The sequence below is a fragment of the Xiphophorus hellerii genome, chromosome 2, assembly GCF_003331165.1.
Source record: "Xiphophorus hellerii strain 12219 chromosome 2, Xiphophorus_hellerii-4.1, whole genome shotgun sequence".
NCBI lineage: Eukaryota > Metazoa > Chordata > Actinopteri > Cyprinodontiformes > Poeciliidae > Xiphophorus > Xiphophorus hellerii.
Window position 1 is genome coordinate 22,239,655 of NC_045673.1, and position 20,986 is coordinate 22,260,640.

General features: G+C 38.7%; 1 protein-coding gene across 16 annotated transcripts in view; it reads left to right on the plus strand.

Moving 5' to 3' along the window:
- The first annotated feature begins 821 nt into the window (after positions 1-821).
- Positions 822-20,986, plus strand: part of LOC116736101 (neuronal cell adhesion molecule-like) — a 96,682-nt gene continuing 76,517 nt past the window's right edge. For 5 of the 16 annotated variants that reach the window (XM_032588350.1, XM_032588433.1, XM_032588397.1 and 2 more), the window contains exon 1: positions 822-983. The gene's annotated coding sequence lies outside the window, so the exon portion shown is untranslated. Of the gene's footprint in view, positions 984-7,735; positions 7,798-20,986 lie in introns of all 16 variants that reach the window. The other 11 variants (XM_032588407.1, XM_032588460.1, XM_032588389.1 and 8 more) reach the window with 4 other exon arrangements.

Genomic DNA, 20,986 nt, shown 5'->3' on the forward strand with positions numbered 1-20,986 from the left:
GTGGAGTGTGCATCAATCACTCTTCTTAACATGCTCCAACCCAGCGCTGTTAAACGTTGAGGCTGCTAAGGGTGCGCTGTGATGCCGTAGCTCGGCTGGGGACTGCAGCTCTGAGGACAAGCTTTGTGGAAATAGGTGGAGCTTTGGGAGAGCAAGCGTTTAGGCACCCCCAAATTGCTGCCACAAGAGATTGAAGGGTTTCTCAAAGCAACACTCCGGGTATGTTTTTGATGAAGGAGTAACATTATAACATGATGTGAAGCAAAAATAAAACAACGATTTTATATAATTCTTTCTCTTTAACAAAAGGGTCCAGATGGGCCAGTAAGCATTTTGCGTGATTTCATGTGTGCATCAAGCATTTCTTTTTTTAAAATCTTAGGTTCTTAGCCTCCTGAATAAATGTGGTAGGATTTTCCTTACATTTTTATTGTGAGATTATACCAATGTCATAGATTAATTTCTTATGTTTTATACACATCTTCAGCTGGCATAGTGACGGCTGCTCCTGTATACTTAAAAAGCGGCTCCCTGCTGCTGCATTACAGGCAGCTGACATTGCTCAGCTTTGAAAGGGGAACTTTTGGCCCGTTTCATGCTAAAAACCGGCCCAGCTGTTCTCCAGCTGTTATGTTCGGAACACGAGGGAAGCTGAAGCACTAATAGCTTGTATATTTCTGTAACAATTTGCTGCCTCGAGGCCACCGCGCGTCAGTAGCGGCGCTGCAGTGCATGCGCACACCCTGGAGGATATAGCTGCCGCGCGCCCCCGCCCGCGTGTGTGACGGCGCGCGTGTGAACTGGTGGGAGAGGAGGAGAGGACCAGTGAGGCAGAGGAGGAGGAGGAGGCAAGTGCAGGAGGCTCGGCACTGAACGGGACTCCGCGTAAATAAACAGCACAGCAGCAAAGCGCTCCGTGGAGGGGGAGCTGAAGAGACGGAGCACACCGGGCTTCGCGTGTCGCGTCGAAGAGGAACAGTCAGGTAAGCAACGCTAAATTACACAATTTGTAGCACCAACACGCGCGCTCGCGCGTGTGGTGCAGTTTACAGTTCACTGTCCCGAGTTAGTGGACGAAGAAGCCGCTCGAGCACTCTGAGCTGAATACTGGGTTTCTGCAAACACAAACCTCTTGACAGCTGCCTCGCTGGGCTTCAGGGGCCATCTGAAAGCCGAATGTACTTTTCTGGTATTCACATTTATGTTCTGCTGGAGAAAATTACTTGGAGTCATCTCAACTGCAAAAGCGACGTGTTGTTGTAGTTGTACGTTGCTCAAAAGATGCCCAGAAGACTGATTGCCACTTATTTAGTCCTACCCTCACATATGATAAAAAAAAAAAATAGTAACAATTATCATTTCTTATGAATAGATTTTAATCTATATCTCTGAGTAGATATTATGTTAAATTATTCCCACTGATTGTACTTACTCAGCCAAATTCCAACTAAATAGTTGGTTAATTTTTCCTACCCATTTTTTCCAATCATATCAAAATGAAAAAAAAGTGATTAAGTCCCAAACGTTACTGAAATTATAAAGCACATTTTAAATATATTCGATTAAAGTATTTGGTTATGTTGACCTTATTAAGCGTATGTGTGGCAGACTTGGTGATATTTTTGGACTTTGGGGAATTTAAGCCAGTTTAAAACATTTAAGCCTGTTTCTGAACATTATAATAGGAGTCCCCCAAGGTTTTGTGTTATTTTCTGTCTTTATCTCTAAAATGGAAAACAATATGCCTGTAGCTAAAGTGCAACGTACAGAGATTAGACAATACTATACATAGATTTCTGTTCTTTCAAGCAGTCTGTTGACAAACTTCTAATGTCTTTTTCAGCATTTGTTGGTTCTTAGAATAAAGAAATTAAATTAAGGTTGTTTTCCAGAAATATTTCCCGTATTTCAAGTCATATTACTTCTGCACTAGGCTGAGACCTTATTGAGAGACTATCATCATAGATATATTTAAATATTTGTTTGGATGGTAACCATTATTTTAGAATGCATATTGAGAATTTAGGTTAAATATAACTGAAAATTATAATATAATTGTTTGCATGTTATTTTTTGGAATTTGGTAGAGGTGCTTCCTTTTGCTTTACATTGTGATGATGCCAAATCTTTAGAGTGTTCTTATGTCTGATGTTTTTGTGTCTTTGGGGAGTTTAAAGCTCCTTTAAGCTTTCTGTAACAGAAGGATACTGCAGTTATTCCTAGACTAGATTTGTACCTGTATTATGTTGAGTCAGATTTTTTTATTTTTCTTGTGTTTATGTCGAATTTTCAAAGTTAACTTGGAACTTGTGCTGGTGTGCCTTCTGGACCAGGTCTTTCTCTGAAAAGAGGAGTTAATGGCAACCACTGCCTTAAGGTTAAGAAACTTTGCTTGCTAGCAGTTAGTTTGACTTTTGGACAAGTGTTGTTGCTGAACTTGTTAAAGCGGAGAACAAAAGTAAATTGTTGCATCAAAACACAATGACTGGATTCTGGCAAATGTTTCTTCCTGTTGAAAGAGAGTTGATACTGTCTTCTGTCACCACCTGTAGTGTGCAGTACTGCTGGAAAGTCGGCTTAACTTCCTGAATGCTTACATTGAATCTTATTTTTCTACAGAATTGTATTGCGTTTTTATTAATTGATTGGTGTCAATATTTTTGTGTAATAGAAATAAAGTGACCCTATTTTTTTTGTAAAGTGCTTTTACATTTTAATGGCTCTAAATATATGAGCTGAATTGAAAACTACTTCCAGATTTAGGTAAAGTTTAGTCTATATATTTCTTTAAAAAAGTATAATAAATAATGATATATTTTAAAGATAATATTATGATACCTATACGGTTAATGTGGTTGTTTTTTATTTTTATTTTGCCGTAAAACAAACACAGAGAAGCTGTGAAATTTTTGGTCACATCTGTGATGATGTGGAAGTCTTTTAATCAGTCCACACCTCGTCAAGATGTGTGATTTTTAAAGAATAAAAGTACCTAATGATAAAGTAAGCAATTATTGAGCAATATGATACATTTCACTATGTCTGATAAAAATGTAGATAGTTTTAGTGACTAATATTTTTTAATGTCCAGAGTTATTATTTTTTTAATTGTATTGTAGCTGAGTTCCTGTGTGGATGAAATTGCTGCCTGAATACAGAAAATCCCTCATATCCTAAGCTGATTTGCTGCCCACATGTTTAATTCCTGTCATGCTCATATCACAACTCTATCTTGGCTTTCACTGACCAGCCTGTTTGGTCTAATTTTCCCCACAATATCCGCCTCCCATCGAGACTTCACCAGTTGCATCTCTCAGCCATCATTTCACAAGTCAAACAATTGTTGCACTGAGAAAAATCCAATTCTCACCCAATCCTTTGCTTTCTACCCCCTCCTCTTTCTTCTGTCTAGCCTCCCCCACCCTTCGCCCCCAATCAAAGCTTTGGCCAGGGGGGAGCGCGCCATCATCCAACATCTCAACAACACCCCTCTTTCCCCTTCTCCTCGTCATCCTCCCAGACGCTCTCACTCATACACACATGCCTCGACTGCACACTTTCACTCTCTGCTCTGTTGGCCAAATTAATACAATGCTAATGACCTCTGCTTTATTGTCTGAAGCCTCAGTGCTTTCTGAAAAGGCTGACACACTTTCCAATGATGTTTATTCACTCCACACAGACTACAGTTAATCTGTCTAAGAAGATAACAATATCCCTCTATCCTTGTTAGCATTAATGCAGAAACAGGAGGTTAAGACTGGAGATATCTCTGCATTGCTGGATTTTTTGGTGGTCTCTTGAGCAGGCATTGCTCTGCAGCTGCCTGGAGATCTGCTAACAGGGAACATTTCAGGCCCACTTGACAAATAAGGAGAAATCGGGACAAGATAGTGACCTACATTGTGCTGCCATCTTTTACTCTTAGCATCGGCGCAAACGGCACCAAGGCGGGGGGAGATTTGCATAACTAAGGGATTACGATGACACACGTTGGCCGGAGTTATTGAGAGAGCGCCAGTCTAAGTCACACTCCTGACCTAAAACCAGCAATGGCGCTATTTCTCTGCTCTGGGGGCTGTGGGAAAAGCTTGGGTGTTTGGAGGGAAAATGCCACCAATTCCACCCTGTGGGCTGAAGAAGTACGCAGACTATGCTCTGAGAAACGATTGAGGCTCTTTCTGTGACCGGCTGTCTGTGGAATGGTGAATGCTGCAGGATGGAACAAAGTGCCCCACTGACAGAGAGTGTTCTTCTGTGTCACTTTGAGCTGATGATTACATCATCGCTGTGAGGAACTGGACTAAACCTGGGAGCCTTTCAGTTGGCGATTATCTCAACAAGGGCACTCATTTATGTAGCAGACAGACTCATGTCAGTCATTCTCAGATGGAACTGATTAAACAAGCCAGCTGACTGATGCTGCAGTCAGTGAGAAAAACGTTCATTATGGATGACATTTACAGTACCTTGCTAAAGTACTGACACCTCTTAAACTCTTTCTCACATTTCCTCACTTTGCAACTGCAAACATCAATATATTTCACTGGTTCTTGCAATAGCCCAACTAAACATGGAGCGTAATTAAGAAGTAGAAGGCAAACAATTTTCCCTTTTTAATTAAAAATCTGAAGAGTGTGCATTTGTATTTAGTTCTCCAGAGTAAATACGGCCTAGAACTGGATTTAATTTCTTCAAGCTGCAAATATTTTAGTGCTTGAACATCTAGAGAGTGAAATTTCCTGCCTTGTCTTCTTTCCAAAACAGCTCCAGTTCAGTCATATTATATGGAAAGTGTCTGCGAGCAGAAAGTTTCAGGTTTTACCACAGATTCTCATTTGGACTTAGGTCTGGACTTTGACTGGACCACTCAGAAACATAATTCTTTATTAATATTAAAACTTAATGTTTATTAATTAAAGTGCTTTAAAAATATCCGACTCAGCTAAAATGTATGAACAGGTCAAACCTTTACAAAAACTGGAAATCAGAATATCAAAATTCAACTATAAAGCTGATTGGCACATATCTTACAAATAACCTATCACCCTTTACATTGCAAATTTTCACACACAGTTTAACAAGTAGTTTTTTTATAAAGTGTTACACTGTCACTTTGTCATTAGCTGTCAGACTGTGTTGGAACACAGTCCACGGTACATGCCAGCATCTTTGTGTTTGCAAAATGATCTGTGTTAGCCAAACATGTTTCAGTAACTTTTATACTTGAATCAACACAGATTTTCCTTAAATAACTCCAAAATGTTTAAGGTTTTGTTTTTTAAATGGTAGAAATTAGCTATTAGATGCTCTAATACGTTGTTGGTTTGACTCACCCATGAAAGGTGCTCCGATTCCCCAAACTGAGATTAATGTGACTGCTGTCTACTGCAAAATAGATACTGACTGCTCCACAAATTCACACTTTATAAATTTTACCTATCTTTTACTGGATATTAATTTATGGTATGCATGCTCTGGATACTTTTTCAGATCTTCTACCTTGAAATAAAACTAAGGTGACAATAACCGAATGACTAAGAGGAAGAAAAAAAAAAAGATCAGACAGAGTCCTTATTTTCCTTAATGTCTCTGAAGGAAAACCACATTCAGCACTCATCAATGAGCCATGATGTTTTACTTGTCATAAAAAATTGCACAGGCAAAATTCAATAATTCACCATCATGTGTCAGCCCTGCTGATTGACCGGATGATTGAGTGTGCTCTGGGGACCCATATATGATCCAGTCGTTGCTGTGAGAACCGCGAGTGTGCAGCTCAGCTGAGATGAGGCCAAATCTCCAGGGACTGATGGAAGCCCGTGCCTATCCATTAGTGTCACTTCGGCCTGGGTGTTTCTTCCCAGCAGAGCAGTCACACACGTCAGCGCAGCACACTGACATTGCCTGGACCCCCTTGTCACAAACATTTTTGGCTCTCTTTGGGACCGATGTGCACCTCATTAAGGGAAGTGACACTCTCACCTTCTTCACGGATGCTTGAATACTTGGTTGTAATTCAGATATATGTATGCAGAGTCAGAGGAATGCATCACAAAAGAGTGTTTTACAGACATGTTCATCATGTAAAGATGAAAACACATCTCTCTTTCCGTCTGTCTCTGTATATGGTACGTGTAGGCAAGGTGGTGGATGCAATTACAGTTTCACAGGCAGTTAGGCAGCAGCTCTAATAGGGACTGACACTTTCCTGTGAATCCACTTAATGCAGCTGCAACTGTTGATGTTTACAGCTTAGACTTTTATTGTTCTGTTCAAATGGAATTGTGACGTATAGCTTGGAAAAACGGATGAATGAGGGGATTTATGTGTTGCTCACAGCACCCCTCCTGACTAATTAGCTGAAAAGATGTGAAGTCTTGTTGCTTTATTCCACTTTTTAATCTTTTGCAGAGCTTTTCAAGGATGTTCATTAAATATTGTACACTTAAAGTAACTCCTTGCTCAAGTTATTTTAATTTCTGATGCTTTTACTTGCAAACATTCTCAAAAATCCAACCTTGAATCTTAGAACATTAAATAATTTTTATTATTGCTGGTATTGTATTACTTTTGCAGAGATATAGACATTTTAATTTAGCGATTTTAGGTACTAGAAATTTCTGAAAGAAAGTTGAACATCCTGAGCATGGCTAAGGCAGTGGTAGGTCAAAGATTTTGTAAGATTGGATCCAAAAAATTTGAGATCTTGCAACTGTTTACCTTTTCCTCTCAGTCATACGAGATTCTGAGCTAATATTTAAAGTTTAATGGAAACTGAATCAGGAATTGGTATAGATGGGTATGAGTAAAATGTATTAATTTTGTTTATACTGTATTATTAATAAAATGATTCTAAAACAAATTGAATAACATTTTCTGATTGCTTTTATCTGAACAGCTTGCCAACAAGCTGATAGCTTGCCAATGTTGTTTTAATAAGAATGATTGGTGGGAGTCCTCTGCTTAGCATTAATGTCGTTTTTTTTATTGGGGATATTTGCAAGCTGCTGATTTTTTTTTCTTTAACTAGCCTATTTTCAACCAACTCTCCAGCAGTGTGCAGCAACAGGTGGAGTTGGGACACTGTGGCTTTACCATAAAGCTGTAGAAAATGACGATCACTGCATAGCTTTCCTTCGTGTCGCTTTAGATACAATATATTAAGGAACTTTGAGCTGTAGGGAATTGCTAATGAACAATTTTAGCAGTTTTTGAAAACTTTTAAACTTGATATAAAAAAAGTTTAAAAACTCCGATGTGTGAAGCTGTTGTGTGTGCAGGAAGCTAAATGTTAATTAAATGCCACCAAGTTTTAGATCCAGTATTAGCAGAGGCAGGACAAACACTGCTCAACAGGTAAATGCTTAATTGTTTAAAATCTTCTAGCTTTAGGTCATTAATTAGAAATAATAACTGGAGTTTTTATGTTCTAAATGAGTTATCAAGCTCCTGTTCAGTAAGGCCTCTCCCTCTAAAATTAGTGTGTTATTTTTGGCCAATAGGGGCCTTGACAGATGGTGGATGTGTAAAGGTCAGTGTAGATGTCCCGTGACGGCCCACTGTGACCACAATATTGCACCAGAGCTTTACAGCATGACAGTCATCAAGCCTAATCACTCAGGGTTGCCAAGGGAACACTATTATCAGATGTGTCATGTTATTTCACCCTGTTACAGAGTAAAGGGGTGTAATAACACGTAGACATGGTCTTTTTTGTTGTTGTTGTGACCAGCTGCTGGGGGGAGCGACATCAATCGAGCCATCTTTTGAACTGGGTCACCAGGATAATGGAAGGTAATGGTGTTGGTGTTATGCTTATGTTCTCTGGCCCCTGCAGGTCATGTCATCTTGCTTTTATTCATGTCTCAATCTAATGTAATCTCATTTAGATTTACAAAATAGAGAATGAGGAACTGGACATGAGACAAAAATGTGCATCCAGGGTGTATTTCTTGAGAAACAGTGAAGCAAGGGGGGATCAGGGGGAGTGTTTTGATGCTTTCAGGGTGTTCCAGGGAGGAGGGGCGGATCATGTACCACCAGCGATGTTGAGAAGGGGCAAGGGGAACAAAAGGGGCCTGTTTTCTCTGTCTGTACTGGTGGAGCGGCTTTTCTCGCCCCTTCCTTGCTGTGTGTGCGTATATATGAGGGTGTGTGTGTGTGAGTAGAAGGGTGACGTAGGGGTTACATTGGAGAAGATACACAATAAAAAGTCGGGTGCTGTGCCTCTCTTTGAACACATTGTTATTGCTGTAGAAGAGGGGACAGAAAGGCAGATTTCATCACAGAGAAGCATTGGGTCTACTAAATCTCCTGCCAGCTTTGGAAGGGCAGCAGATGTTTAGAGAGGTTGTTGGAGCCCCAGCAGCAGGACATAACAACACTCGGTGCTTCCCTTTCCTGCCCTTAGAGCAACAGGAGGTGGGCATTACTTCACTGGCAGGGTCATGGGCTGTCCAAAATTCAGGGACATTAAAGACGAGTGTGTTCTGGAATGGCCTGCTCTCAAGCCTCCATCCTTCCTTTAATCTGAAGGGAGATTACAAAAAACTTCACCCCATATCTCACTCCAAGTTGGCACAGGCATCGATATCATTTGCATTGTGAATAGCTAAGTAAATACAAAAGAAGATTAATTTGTCGGCAGCCTTGTATTGTAGTTACGCAGTCTCATTTGAGAAATGCAGAAAAAATCTAACATTAATTTAAATACCTTTATTTGAGAGGAAAGATATCTATATTAATAAATGATTGCCTTTTACAAAATAACTGGTGGCACAATTTTTGGCACCCTTACTGTTAATACTACAATATTTTTTTAACAAAAGAACAAGACTTACTCTTTGACAACATCTTAGAAGGTTACACTATTCAGATGGAGCAATCTTTGACTATTCATCTTTGCACAATCGTCCAGACTCCGTCCAGACTCCTGGTTTTGTTCTTATGCTCTCTTCCTGTCAGCTGACCCCATAAGTTTTTGGTGTGGGGAAAAGGATGACCAGGGAACAAGGTAGATTTTGTGTCTGGGTAAACATTTCTGTGTTGATTTATTTGTATACATGCTTGTACATTATTTTAATCTTTATCCTGTTAAGAGAGCCATTGGGATTTTCTTGCAGAGGTACAGTAGATAGATCTATGTTTGAAATCTCCTGGTATTTCATGGGATTAAAAAGGTGCCTAATGCCTTTGAAACAGAACCTCAGTTACAGTTTCACACATCCTCCAACACACGTTCCTCTGTTGTTTCTCACCAAATTCACCTAGAATATTACTTGCTGAATTTTAAACTCATCTGACTAAACACAACTTTGTTAGAGTTTAGCACCACATGTTTATATTTGTGATTGTAGGACATTAAAGATTTTTTCTCGGCATCACACCCAAACAACTGGTTGCCATGTAGCGGTTGTTACGTTTTCTAACACGCAATATTTTTTAAATCTCCTTCCTCGACACTAACCTCTTTCCCGAAACATTTCCGTCCCTAACCTGCAAAGACAAGCTGCCTCTGAGCTGCCTCTTATCTATTCATAGATCTCAAGGGGAGGTGGTGATATCCCGCACAGCTTTGAGATTTCAATTATGAAGTTGGTAGTGTCGGACCACTGCAGATGTGATGCAGCATTGACACCAGCACTATGCATACAATTTGTATTTCAGTTTCCCCAAGCCATGTCTTTTTAAACTTGTAATGTGAGGATAACTCAGAGTATCCTATTGTTGGCTTTTAATTTAAAATATATATCTCATTTTCTTTCTCTTCTCATCAAAAATTATTTCTAAGTCTTTCTTACACTTTTAAATCCTGTGGTTGACTGATCACTTAAATCATTTTTCATCAACCTCTTCATCATTCTTTTGACTCCCGAAGCCGACTTGCCTTTATAAAAGTTAATTATGGACCTGTGACTACCTCACTTGGTGTTACTGATTACTGATTAAACAATTGTAGAAACTTTTAATAACTGGAAAACATTTAGTACAATCAGTAGTGGAATATATCTATATTTACTGTATATATATCTCTCTATATATGTATATATATATATATATATATATATATATATATATATATATATATATATATATATATTCATAGATCTCAATATATCTATGAATATCTTTTATTGAGATATTCATAGATCTCAATATATTACGTTATAATGTGATAGTGCTCGGAATTTTTTTTTTCCTGCATGATAGCAATGCGCTTCTGTAGCAATGCGCTTCCATACAATCACACTGATGAAATGAAACAAGATACAATATATTTTTAAATGAGGCCTACCTTATTTAAAGAGAAGCTCACTCTGATGACTTTTCTGGGACGCAAAAAGGCTAAATAATCCACCTTGTTTATGCTAATATTTCTCGCCATCACTCCTTCTCAGTCTACGCCAAACCACTCCCACACACACTCGAGCTCGAGACAAGTCCATCCTGATTGGATGAATTCTGTGGCCGTGGGCTGACCCTGGACTGACCCCCAAGTAGCCACAAACCGAGGGGGCGTGGCTAGATGCCTGTCAATCATTCTGAATGGTGCTGTCAGAAGTTAGCCCTTCGGAAAGACCCCGGGATTTTCCCCAGGTGGTTTGACACCAGGTTTGTTGAAAATTTAACAAAATGTGATACATTACTTATAAAATGTAGTTCTTTTTAGGTATTTAATTTTAAGTTGTTTATTTTAACAACTTTATTGTAAATGTCAGGGAGGGCTTAGCCCACTTATACCAGCCGTCCCTGAGTACAATTCATTTACTTTAAAAGAATTGTTAGGATACAACAAACTGTACAAAGTGAATAATTAGCAACCAGCAGAGTTAGCATTAGCATCTATTAGTATCTTTTTCCCTACTGAATTAATGCACAGTTTCTTTTCTAAATATTTCAATGTTATTTTATTCTTCTTCAATAAAACAATCAATTTATTTTCAGGCTTTTTGCACATTTGCATCAGAGGTGACTACAAATTTGTGTACGTTTTTGTATCACTGAGAGCTGAAATTGTGCTTATGACAAATTTAGTGTTTCTACTATAAGCATCTGTGTTCTTGTCCAACCGTTGGTGAATGTTACATCGTGTAAAGTCATAGGAGAAGGGAATTTTAGATATAAGCAAATCCAAGGTGTAGATTATGCCCACACAAGATATGACCATGAATCAACTGGAAAGAGGAAGACTTTTAGCTGTCAAGTCATGAATGAAGTTGAGTTGGAAACAAATTTGCCATGGTTCATGTGTCTCTCTGACCCCGAGATCTTATTTAGGCCAGGCTTTTCTAATGCCCTCGGCCTCTGATCCATCCTCTAACCCCGCCCACAGCCCAGCCCCGGCTAAAAGAACATGCTAGCAGTTCAGTAGCCACCAATGAAGGGCCCTTAATCCAAGCGGGATGACAGCTTGGCTCTGGAGACTGTTTCTGTGGAGCTGAGACCAATGGGCTTTTCTTTCCCTCTTTTTCATCCCTTAAACCCCCCCAAACACAGCCATGGGATTCCTAGGGTAGAAAAAACATGTCCCAGAGGAGACAGAATAACATCTCAGATTCCCTCCGTCCACCAGAAGATATACAGAAACATTCTTTAAAAATAAAATGCATAAATAACAAAGATATATATATTTTTATCTCTGATGCCACATGTTGTAAAAAACATAATCTGTACCCACATAATCTTTTTCCAGGCTGCAAAATGATTAGGTAGGATTGAGGTCAGAAAACCATTTGAATCATAAAATTTAGTGCTGCTGTCACACCAAATCCCTTTTTCCTTCCTTTAAACCAATCAGCTGTTCCGTTCTGAGCTCATGTGTTTACAGAGATTCAAATGGAGCATTAGTTAATGTTAATGTGAAATAACAATGATCACCACACATGTTTACTAGCAGAGTGAGTCACCCTCCCAGGCTACTACTGCATATTCTTCCTTTTTTATGAGGATTATGTTGCAGCACTGACGTTTGTCCTACACAGGACAAACATCCTATAGTGTTTTTCAAATGCAGTTTTTTATATATTGCTAGATATGTATTTTCTTACATGCACATTTACTGGGAACCCTTGTTAAAGATGCCTTAATACGAACTAAATCCAACCTTTAATTTGAATACATTTATTCAGTGAGAAGAGAAATACAATGTTAAGAAGTGTTTTAGATCAGATCACTAATTTCACACCAATGGCACTTAAAACAGTTTCTTTAATGTAAATGTACGTTTTTACGTTGATTAGTGTGTGTGGGAACATTTAGTTAGTAATCCATCACTGTTTCTCCAGGGTATACATTTTTGACATTAAAACCCAATTCTTTTACCCACTCATCAAAATTGGAAGGACAGTATAATATGCCATTTTGACTATTTATCTCAGAAATGGCTCCTAGAAAACAACTACTTGCAAAACCTTTCCACACCAAACCAATAATAAAAACATTTAAAAGAGCCAAAACTGTAGCACGCATGCCTTGCCATTAAGATTTTATTAAAATCGTCAATCATTTCAAACTGCATTGCTACTAACAAACATAGATTTCATTCTCTTATCCTATAGTATATGTATGTGAATATATATAATCATGTTTTTTATCCTCTCTTCATCAAAACTTTATTTTTAAATAGTCTTTTAAAATATTTTGATTTGTAGGCAGGACACCCTCTGTATGTGTTAGGGATTTGCACTGAAGCAATTTGGAATCAAGCAAAGGAATAACAATCAGCATAATCTCCCTGTGGTCAGTCCTTTTGCCGGCTTCTCACTTGGCATCTTTAGAGGCTGGAAGACAGTAATTGTCCTGGAGATAATTTTCTCTCTGTGAACTGGGTTTGCTGTGATGAAGGGCAAACAGACAAATGGCAGCTTCATTTGTTCAGGATTTCCTCTGAGGCTGGTCAGACTGATAACCCAATCAAATGTCTGAAAGCTGTCTGTGGTAACACTGGGCGTTTTCACTACTATGTTTGTCTCTATTTATGTGGAAATATCAATAAGTCCGTGTGGAAATATCCATGATTCGATGTCAGTGTGCCTCTGGTGATCGCCAAATCCCTGTGGAGTTAAAAGCATATGGGAATGATTCATAAAAAAAAAGTTACTTATCTTTGTTTAACATTGTCTTCACATTCTCACACTATTGCACCATTGTATATTGGGAAGTTGGCAATGAATGGCTTTCATTCTTTTGAATTTAGTCAGTATTGTGTTGTTGGAAGCTGAAAAGACTGGAGTCTGGAGCAGACCTAAAGCTTGGGTCTTCAAGGTTGGCTGGTTTTGGGCCTCTGAGGCTCACTGCACAATGACCACATCTCTCCATGAGTGGAATCATGGTGGATGTGTTACTCAGAGGGCTCGCTGCGTGCCATGGCACACGCCTCCACAGTTCCTGGGAGAGAAAAATAGGACGCATTTACTCATGGTCATTTGTAATATATCACTGAGGTGGAATTTATATAGCTCCCAGTTTTGATGTTAGCGCCATCATTGTAGTTGACATTTTGGGATTTGCAGGAGGCAAAGGGCATTTTTTAGATGTTCCCACTGCTTTCAAGAAATGTGTTTGGCTTGGTTTAAAGGATAAAAATTTGTTATGCATTTTATCAGCTGCCCAATGTATTCACTATTAAGGAGGTTCAGAGGTTTACATACAGTTATCGTGACATAGTAATTCGGATATTTTAATGGTACTTTTGGAGATTTAAATTATTATACATCAAATAAATATTCAGTAGATTTTGAATGAAATAACAGAATGTACAGGTCAGAAAACCAACAAATAAAACTAAGGCCTTTTAATACAAAGTGAGGTCAAACATACAATCTGAATTATGCCAGAGGCAAAAATCATTGGAGTTGTTTTTTTGAATTGCCATTTCAGCCAGAAAACAACAACAAAAACTATTCAAATAAATAATAAAAGCGCCCAAAGTAACATTACATTCAAGTCCATAGCAAGTGTGAAACCCTCATACCCGACTTGTACCGAGCATTTGGACTTGGCCTGACTGAAGTGTGATGATTAAAACAATAGTTTCATTCCCACATCTGTCTGCGAGATCCTGAAGTGCTCAGAGCTTAAGGAATTATTTAAACCTCCGGGACTTTAAAAAGGATCCTTCGCTGCCCTGGGAACAGATTACACTCTGATCTCTACCACTTGCCATCAGGCTCCCAATCTCAAACCTGTTTCTGTTCCTCACATCGTTTCATTTTCTGTCTGACTCTCTTGTTTCCACATCACTTTTAACATTTTTCATAAGCACAGATGCTAACTCTTGTTGAGCACCAGTATTGTTCCCGTGATTATCATTTATTATGAACATTTTAATTCAAAATTAGGGTTAGTGATGATAGTAGTAATTTTTCCTCAGTTGCAGTGACAAAATATTTAATTATTCAGAAAAATAGCTACATAGAAATAAGATTGAATAGATTTTTTTAGTTGTGCATTGTCAAAAAAAATCTAATTAAGCCTCTGGTGTCACAAGTCATACTCTTCAGGATTATGCTGGTTGTGCACCTAAAAACCAACTCTGGGAGAGAGTGATAACCAGGCTCCCATAATCTGGATCTGGGGAAGACGTAAGGAGGGGGTAGTGATGATGAAATCCATTCAAACTGAACCCACCCACCCACCCAAACCACACCACAGGTTTAAAATGTCAGTCATGCCATCCTACACACAGTCCAAACTAAATCGGAGTGAAGGTCAAATGAAATATTTTAGGTTTTAAAGTTGGAGTGTGTGAAACAGTTCAGGAGGAGGAGGTTTTTGAGAAGACATAATGAGAGAAGGACTGATTTTTATGTAGTTTTATCTAAGTCATACATAACCTCGAGGCTTTGAAACCAATTCATAAGTCTGTCCTCACTGTTTGAAACATAGACAGATCGGTATATGGTGAATGATCAGAAAGAATAAGTGCCCAGGACTTGGTCCATCTCAGTCTGATAAACCCCAAATACATATGTCTCCTTTCAGTGCTCTAAACAATGTACCTGTTGGGGGCCTGAGGATAAGTCTTCTCCCCCTGGTACTTTTGTCTTCATTGTGTCCCTGCCTATGTGGGAAAGCTTATGGGATTCTACTATCAATACCCAACCCACTTTCTTCTCTTCTGTTTCACTACAAAAGTTAAGAAGTTGCAAGGGTTTGTCATGTCTGTTTCCTTTCTCAGGGGATTTTATTGTTTGCAAGCTGTTTTCCCCCGCCTAGCATGAAAATGCAGCCAAAGCACAAGCTGACGATTTGGCTGCAGAACAAAAACCTCTGAGTTTGTTCAACTAGGGCTGTTTATCTAAGCTGTGACTCAGCTGAAATTGGATTTTGGACATGAATTTTGAAGCGAACCATAACATGGCTGATATGATGTCCTTGACAGTCCTGATTTAAGAGTACGTCCCAAATGACGAGAATGAAAAGAAGCTTTTTGAATAAAACTTTTAAAAACACTAAATTATCTCTGGAACCGAGGTCCATCTTTTTCTATGACGCCTTGTTGCGACACATATTGTGCGACACATAATGGAGTAGGTGGCAATAGAAAACCTATCCAGGACAACTCGCCACAGAGCTTCAGTCTGACTGACACACCTCCTCTTTTTCACCATCAGACATGGTAAGCTGGTAAAAAAGTGGCTATTTTACATAACATTGGACAACTGCACAGTTAACCTCCTTTATTCACCACTTAGCCCCTGCTGAACTAGAACAACCTTAGCATGGCTGTGTTTCTGATGGTAAAGCAGAATGTGAGGCATGTGCCTGACAAGGTTATGAGAGATAAATGGTGAAATGAAAATTAGGGTTTTGTAAGTTTGGACATAAATCCAATTGAGATGCTGTAGCATGACTTTAAAAGGGGCTGTTCATACTCATAAATCCATTACATTTTTTTTTTATGGATTTGTAACGTACATCAGTGTGTGGGAAGCATAAAGGCAAAGCCATTGATTATTGATAAAAGCAGAGAGTTATGTAACTACTTGAAGCCCTTGCCTTGAATATGATTTCACATTGTTGTGCCGATAAACAGAATTAAAATAATATGTAAACCTTTTAGGAGGGTTGAATAATGACAACATTTTGGTGAAATGTTGAGCTTTGTTGATATTTATTTTTAATTTTACATTTTAAATTTCCAAGTTACGTACTTGGAGAATTACGGAAGACAGCTTAGAGTGTGTAAAATTTACTCTGGCGGGTGTATTCAAAAAAAATGTAATTATGAGCTACATACAGTATAAGAGTGAGATTCCAATTAAACTTCAAGCTCTCAGATAAAAAGTTAAGTTCCAAGAAAAAACTGAGGACCCAGCAGGCTTTTTTCAAGGATATTAGGATTGTTATCTTTACTGTGTTTTTGCCAGTTAAATTCAAGTAACCTCTGAATTTACATTGTGTGGGTTCAAACATTTGAAAGAACATTCACAACAAACTTTACCGATTTAACAAATAAAGAAAATTAGAATAATTATTCCAACCCTCTTAAGATGTTTACAATACTTGCAGTCACAGTCAGTTGCAGCACAGCAGAGGCAACGTTCAGACCTAACAACATTCCTGAAAGCTTTGTATTATAAAATATTAATGAAACAAATTTGTAAGGCTCTGGTTTTCTTTTTTGTAGCACTGGCACTACACTTATCTAGGCTTCCACTTATCGAGAATTGCTTCCATTTTTTTCTATTGCTTTCACCCGCACTTCATAGTGTCATAAAAGTGTGTCATAGCATTGTTATTTATTATCTGTCGCTGTAAGAAGACTTGTTTTGTGTACAGTATTCCAAACAGCAAAGTGTTGCACTCCTCCCTACATTGTATTTGATGGCCCTTGAAGTGAACACCTCTATCTCCACTGTCACTGGCTTTGCTGATATAGTGGCAGGTACAGGAGAAGCAGGGAAAACACAACACAGGACACACGACGCCCATCTACAACTAAGCCCAAAGCTATTTAAACCTCAGGCAGATTCAGATCTAAAAGTAGTTCCATTTAACAAAGAATTTGTTTCTGAAAAGAAATAAAAAGAGCAATCGAATCTTTCAACCTTTCTTATATTTATTGACCAGTATTTTCATGTTTCCACTGGTATCTTAATGTTTTTATCTGTTGTGATGAGCTCAAAATCTTTCATGTAGGAGGGCCTCCTTGCCTTTAGCTTAGCTCCAACAGATTTTCTATCAGTTTCTCTTCTGACTGGGACACTTCAAAACACTGAAATTACTTCCACTCAGAAGAAGAACTTCTCAATGAAATTTGTGAATGCATTAACTGGATAGAAATGCTCTATGATTAGCTTTTATCGCTAATAGTGTTTAGCATAAAAACAAATAGCAATCCCACTTTTTTCCTTGCAAGCAGAGCACTCCTAAGTCAGCTGTGACATCATTCCCAGTTTCGTGCTAACTTGTTGAGAAAAGTTTGTTTGAAATAACGTTATTAGTGGAGAAGCCACAACTTTCATAAGCAAGCCATGACTTGTTTTTTTTTTTGCAAGTAGAAAAAAGTGAGTTTTATGTATCTATTTAGCTGTTAAAGAGAAGAAAGTTCAGGAAGCTTTGTCTATTTTAACAGTCGGGGAAGAAGGAATGATACTCTATTTTTTTTCATCCTATGACAAGGAGCTTAGTCCACAGCCCACATATATAACACTTTTTTTTTTATTTTTAGGTGTGGACTTATATTAACTCCTACATCATTTCAGAAAAGGAAACTCATTTGCTCAAGTGTAATCATAGCTTATTATTTGTCTCTTCCTACTCAAATTTGTTCGCAGTGTGGATTAAATATAACTCAAGATAACATCTTATTCCCTGAGGTCAGATTTAAATAGCTTCAGTTATGATGCTGTCCTGTTTCTTTATTCTCTGCTTCAGTCACCTTATATTTTTCCAAGGAAATATAAAGTGTGTAACTACTCAACACAAATGTGCATTATTAGGTATGATTTATGTTGGCATAATGTTGGTAGAAATGACCAGTCCTAACATTTCTGTGATCCAGATAAGTTTTATTTTTTCAACAAAAGCAGAAGTAGCAGCTTTCAGTGAAGGAGAATGCAGGAGTGGTGCTCTAAATGTTTAATGGAGAGTTAAGGGATAAGGGGCATCTTCTGTCTCTGGCTGCATAGTGTCTCATTCCAGTCTGGCCAAGGTCCAGTGCTCACTGCAGTACTCTGACCCGCTATGCTGCTGCATTGAGAACGGATGTATTCATTGGAGAGGGTTTTAGCTTCACTGAAGTTATGTGGGGTATTGACTAGTTTGCACTGTGCAGTCTTCTCAAACACGGCCAGACTACAAAGATCTTCTGTCTCTGGAGTCGTCTGCACCTAAATTTCAGTTTTTTGGCCTGGCCGATTGCTCTGCAGCAGCGGCTTCCAACCAGAATGCAGGCCGCTCGACCACCACCCACCAGCCCGTGTCACTGTCAAAGCCTTAGCGTTTTGGTGAGGCCCTGGCAGCCCCTGAATGGCTCTTTCAATGCCACTTGGTGACAATGCATTTTTTCCATGCCATAAAGCAGATGCTGTATTATAGCCGCACAATACCGGGCCCATTTGAAACTGTTTACCATGTGAAAGGCACACCGGGATCAGGATGCCTGCCACTCTGTGGGGCTATTTAACTTGCCACTCAATAATGAGTACACAGTGGAAGGAAAAGAAGCAGACAGCTTTAACTGGCATTGTGATCTCTGCATGAGGAGAGGAAATGTGGAATAAAGTGTTGATCCAGGCCATTCTTCTGTTGCTGGGACTTTTCATACTTTCTGAATACAGTGATTACTGTGACACCAGATGAGCTCGTCAGCAGCTGCACCTGTAGCAGGGGAAATTTGTAGTTTAATTCCTTGCATACCTTTATAAAAAAAAGTAGGATTTCTGCTTTACATTGCCTTGCAAGATAAACTCTTAATCGTTCAACTTTTTCTCGTTTTTCTGTTACAACCATTAACTTCATGTAACCATGCTATGAAGTGAAAAAATAAAAGTTACATGGTCTTAATTTTTTTCATCTGCTAAGACCTGAGATGTTTGTCACATTAGTGAACACATGTCATCATGAAGACTAAAGAACATGACAGGTCAGGGAGAAAATGTAGACAGGTTTAAAGCAGGGGTAAGTTATAAAACATTATCCCAAGCTCTGAAAAGCTCAAAAAGCACTGTTCAATCCATTCTCTGAAATTTTAATCAGCATGGCATAAGTGTAATTACAGTCAAGAGTGCTATAATAACTCTGAAGGAGCTGCAGAGATCCCCAGCAGAGGTGGGAGAATCTGAGGAAATAATATCTATTAGTTGCGCCTCCACAATGCTAACTTTTACGGAACAGCAGTAAGGAAAAAGCTATTGTGGAAAAAAATACAAGAAAGGCACATAGGAATCACTGTGAACATGTGGTAGAAAAGGTGCTCTGGTCAAATGAGACCAAATTTAAACTAAATCTAAGAAGGTTGGCTTATACACAGTTTTCTGCTTCTACATGATACATTCACTACAGTTTGGGAGCCTTATTTTAGAATATTTCAGCTAAAGTTTTGTTGGTCTGTCCTTTAATTCTTTATTTTGTGACTAAACACTCAAGAAGCACTTTGAAAGGTCAGATGTACCCAGACAGACAGAAGTGCTGGTCAGCCACTCCTCACTGTCCTCTCAGATTAGATATGAGAAGTAGATCCTGAAGATAGAGACCACTCAGGCCCTCTCCTGAACCCAAGCTGTCTTTGGCCCCTCAGCACCACTCAGAGGGATAATCCTCCCTGACAAGAGCTCTGTGTGGCTGTCGAACGGTCATCAGTTTTGTCAAGTGCCTGACAAACAAACACCAATGCTCGAACACACACACACACACACACACGTAGAAGCCCAGACGGACATTTTTAGATAAATACAATTCCCACCTCAGAAGACAAATATCACTGTAGAAAATAATGATGTAAACTTAGATATGACGCTGTTGACTGAACCAATTTAATTTCAGCAGTGGTTACAGTTGAGTGAACAAGAAGCTGAGCTCATTTATTTATTACTGCTGTTTGGAGTTCAAATATATATAAGCAAGCTTTGAGGTTCAGAAAGTGCAGTATCTTTCTGGCTGTGCAGCTGTGCTACCTTCGTATTCACACGGACGGTGTGTTTCATAGATATAGCTCAGAGAAAGTCAGTTTGGGAAGAGATAAAAAGACTTTTTGATGAAGAGAAAGTGAAAATGGAGAAGGAAGGTGTGGAGTGAAGGTAGTGGAATGGGCAAAGAAAAATCCTGGTCCACTTTTCTTCTGTTGATAGAGTTCTTGCATGGTTTTACTTTTCTACCTTCCTTTTATTCCTTTATCTTCCTCCAATCCTGTAATAAACAATAGATGTGAGCTATAAAGGACTTCACTTGAAATTTATAAAGAAGATGCTGCTTTAACCCAGCTTTACATTAATGGTGGATGAATCTGGCTCTGGTGAAACAGCAAATTCATCTAACATTGGTAGTATAAGGCAGTTGACCTGTAGCTGAGTTTACAGAAGCTCAATTGGTTTTACAAGTTAAAAGGAAAAGGTTTTAGTTTTACAAAAGGAACTTACCTCTTTATGGATCTGCCACATTTTCTGTGAAACACTAGTTCAAAAACATGAACTGCTAGTGCTACTCTTTGTCCCTATAGGTTTGAAGAATTGTTTTCCTACATTGGTTCATGAGAGAGCAACAGGCTTTGTAGTGTCATTTGCTCACATTATTGGCATTGGCAGGAACAAAAGTAGAGCATATGAGGCATTATTTTATCTATACAGGCCAGGGAAAGTCAAGGGCTCTGTGCCAGCATGCCAGTGACTGAAGGTGGCGACTGATCTTTAGTTCAAAGCACCATTATTATAAACAGCTTCAAGTAGCTTCTAGTGTGGGTTTAGACTTTGACACGTTCAGTCCCAAGACATCCAGTTGACTTTTGTATAAAAAAAATTCAGCAATTTTTATATTTAACTTT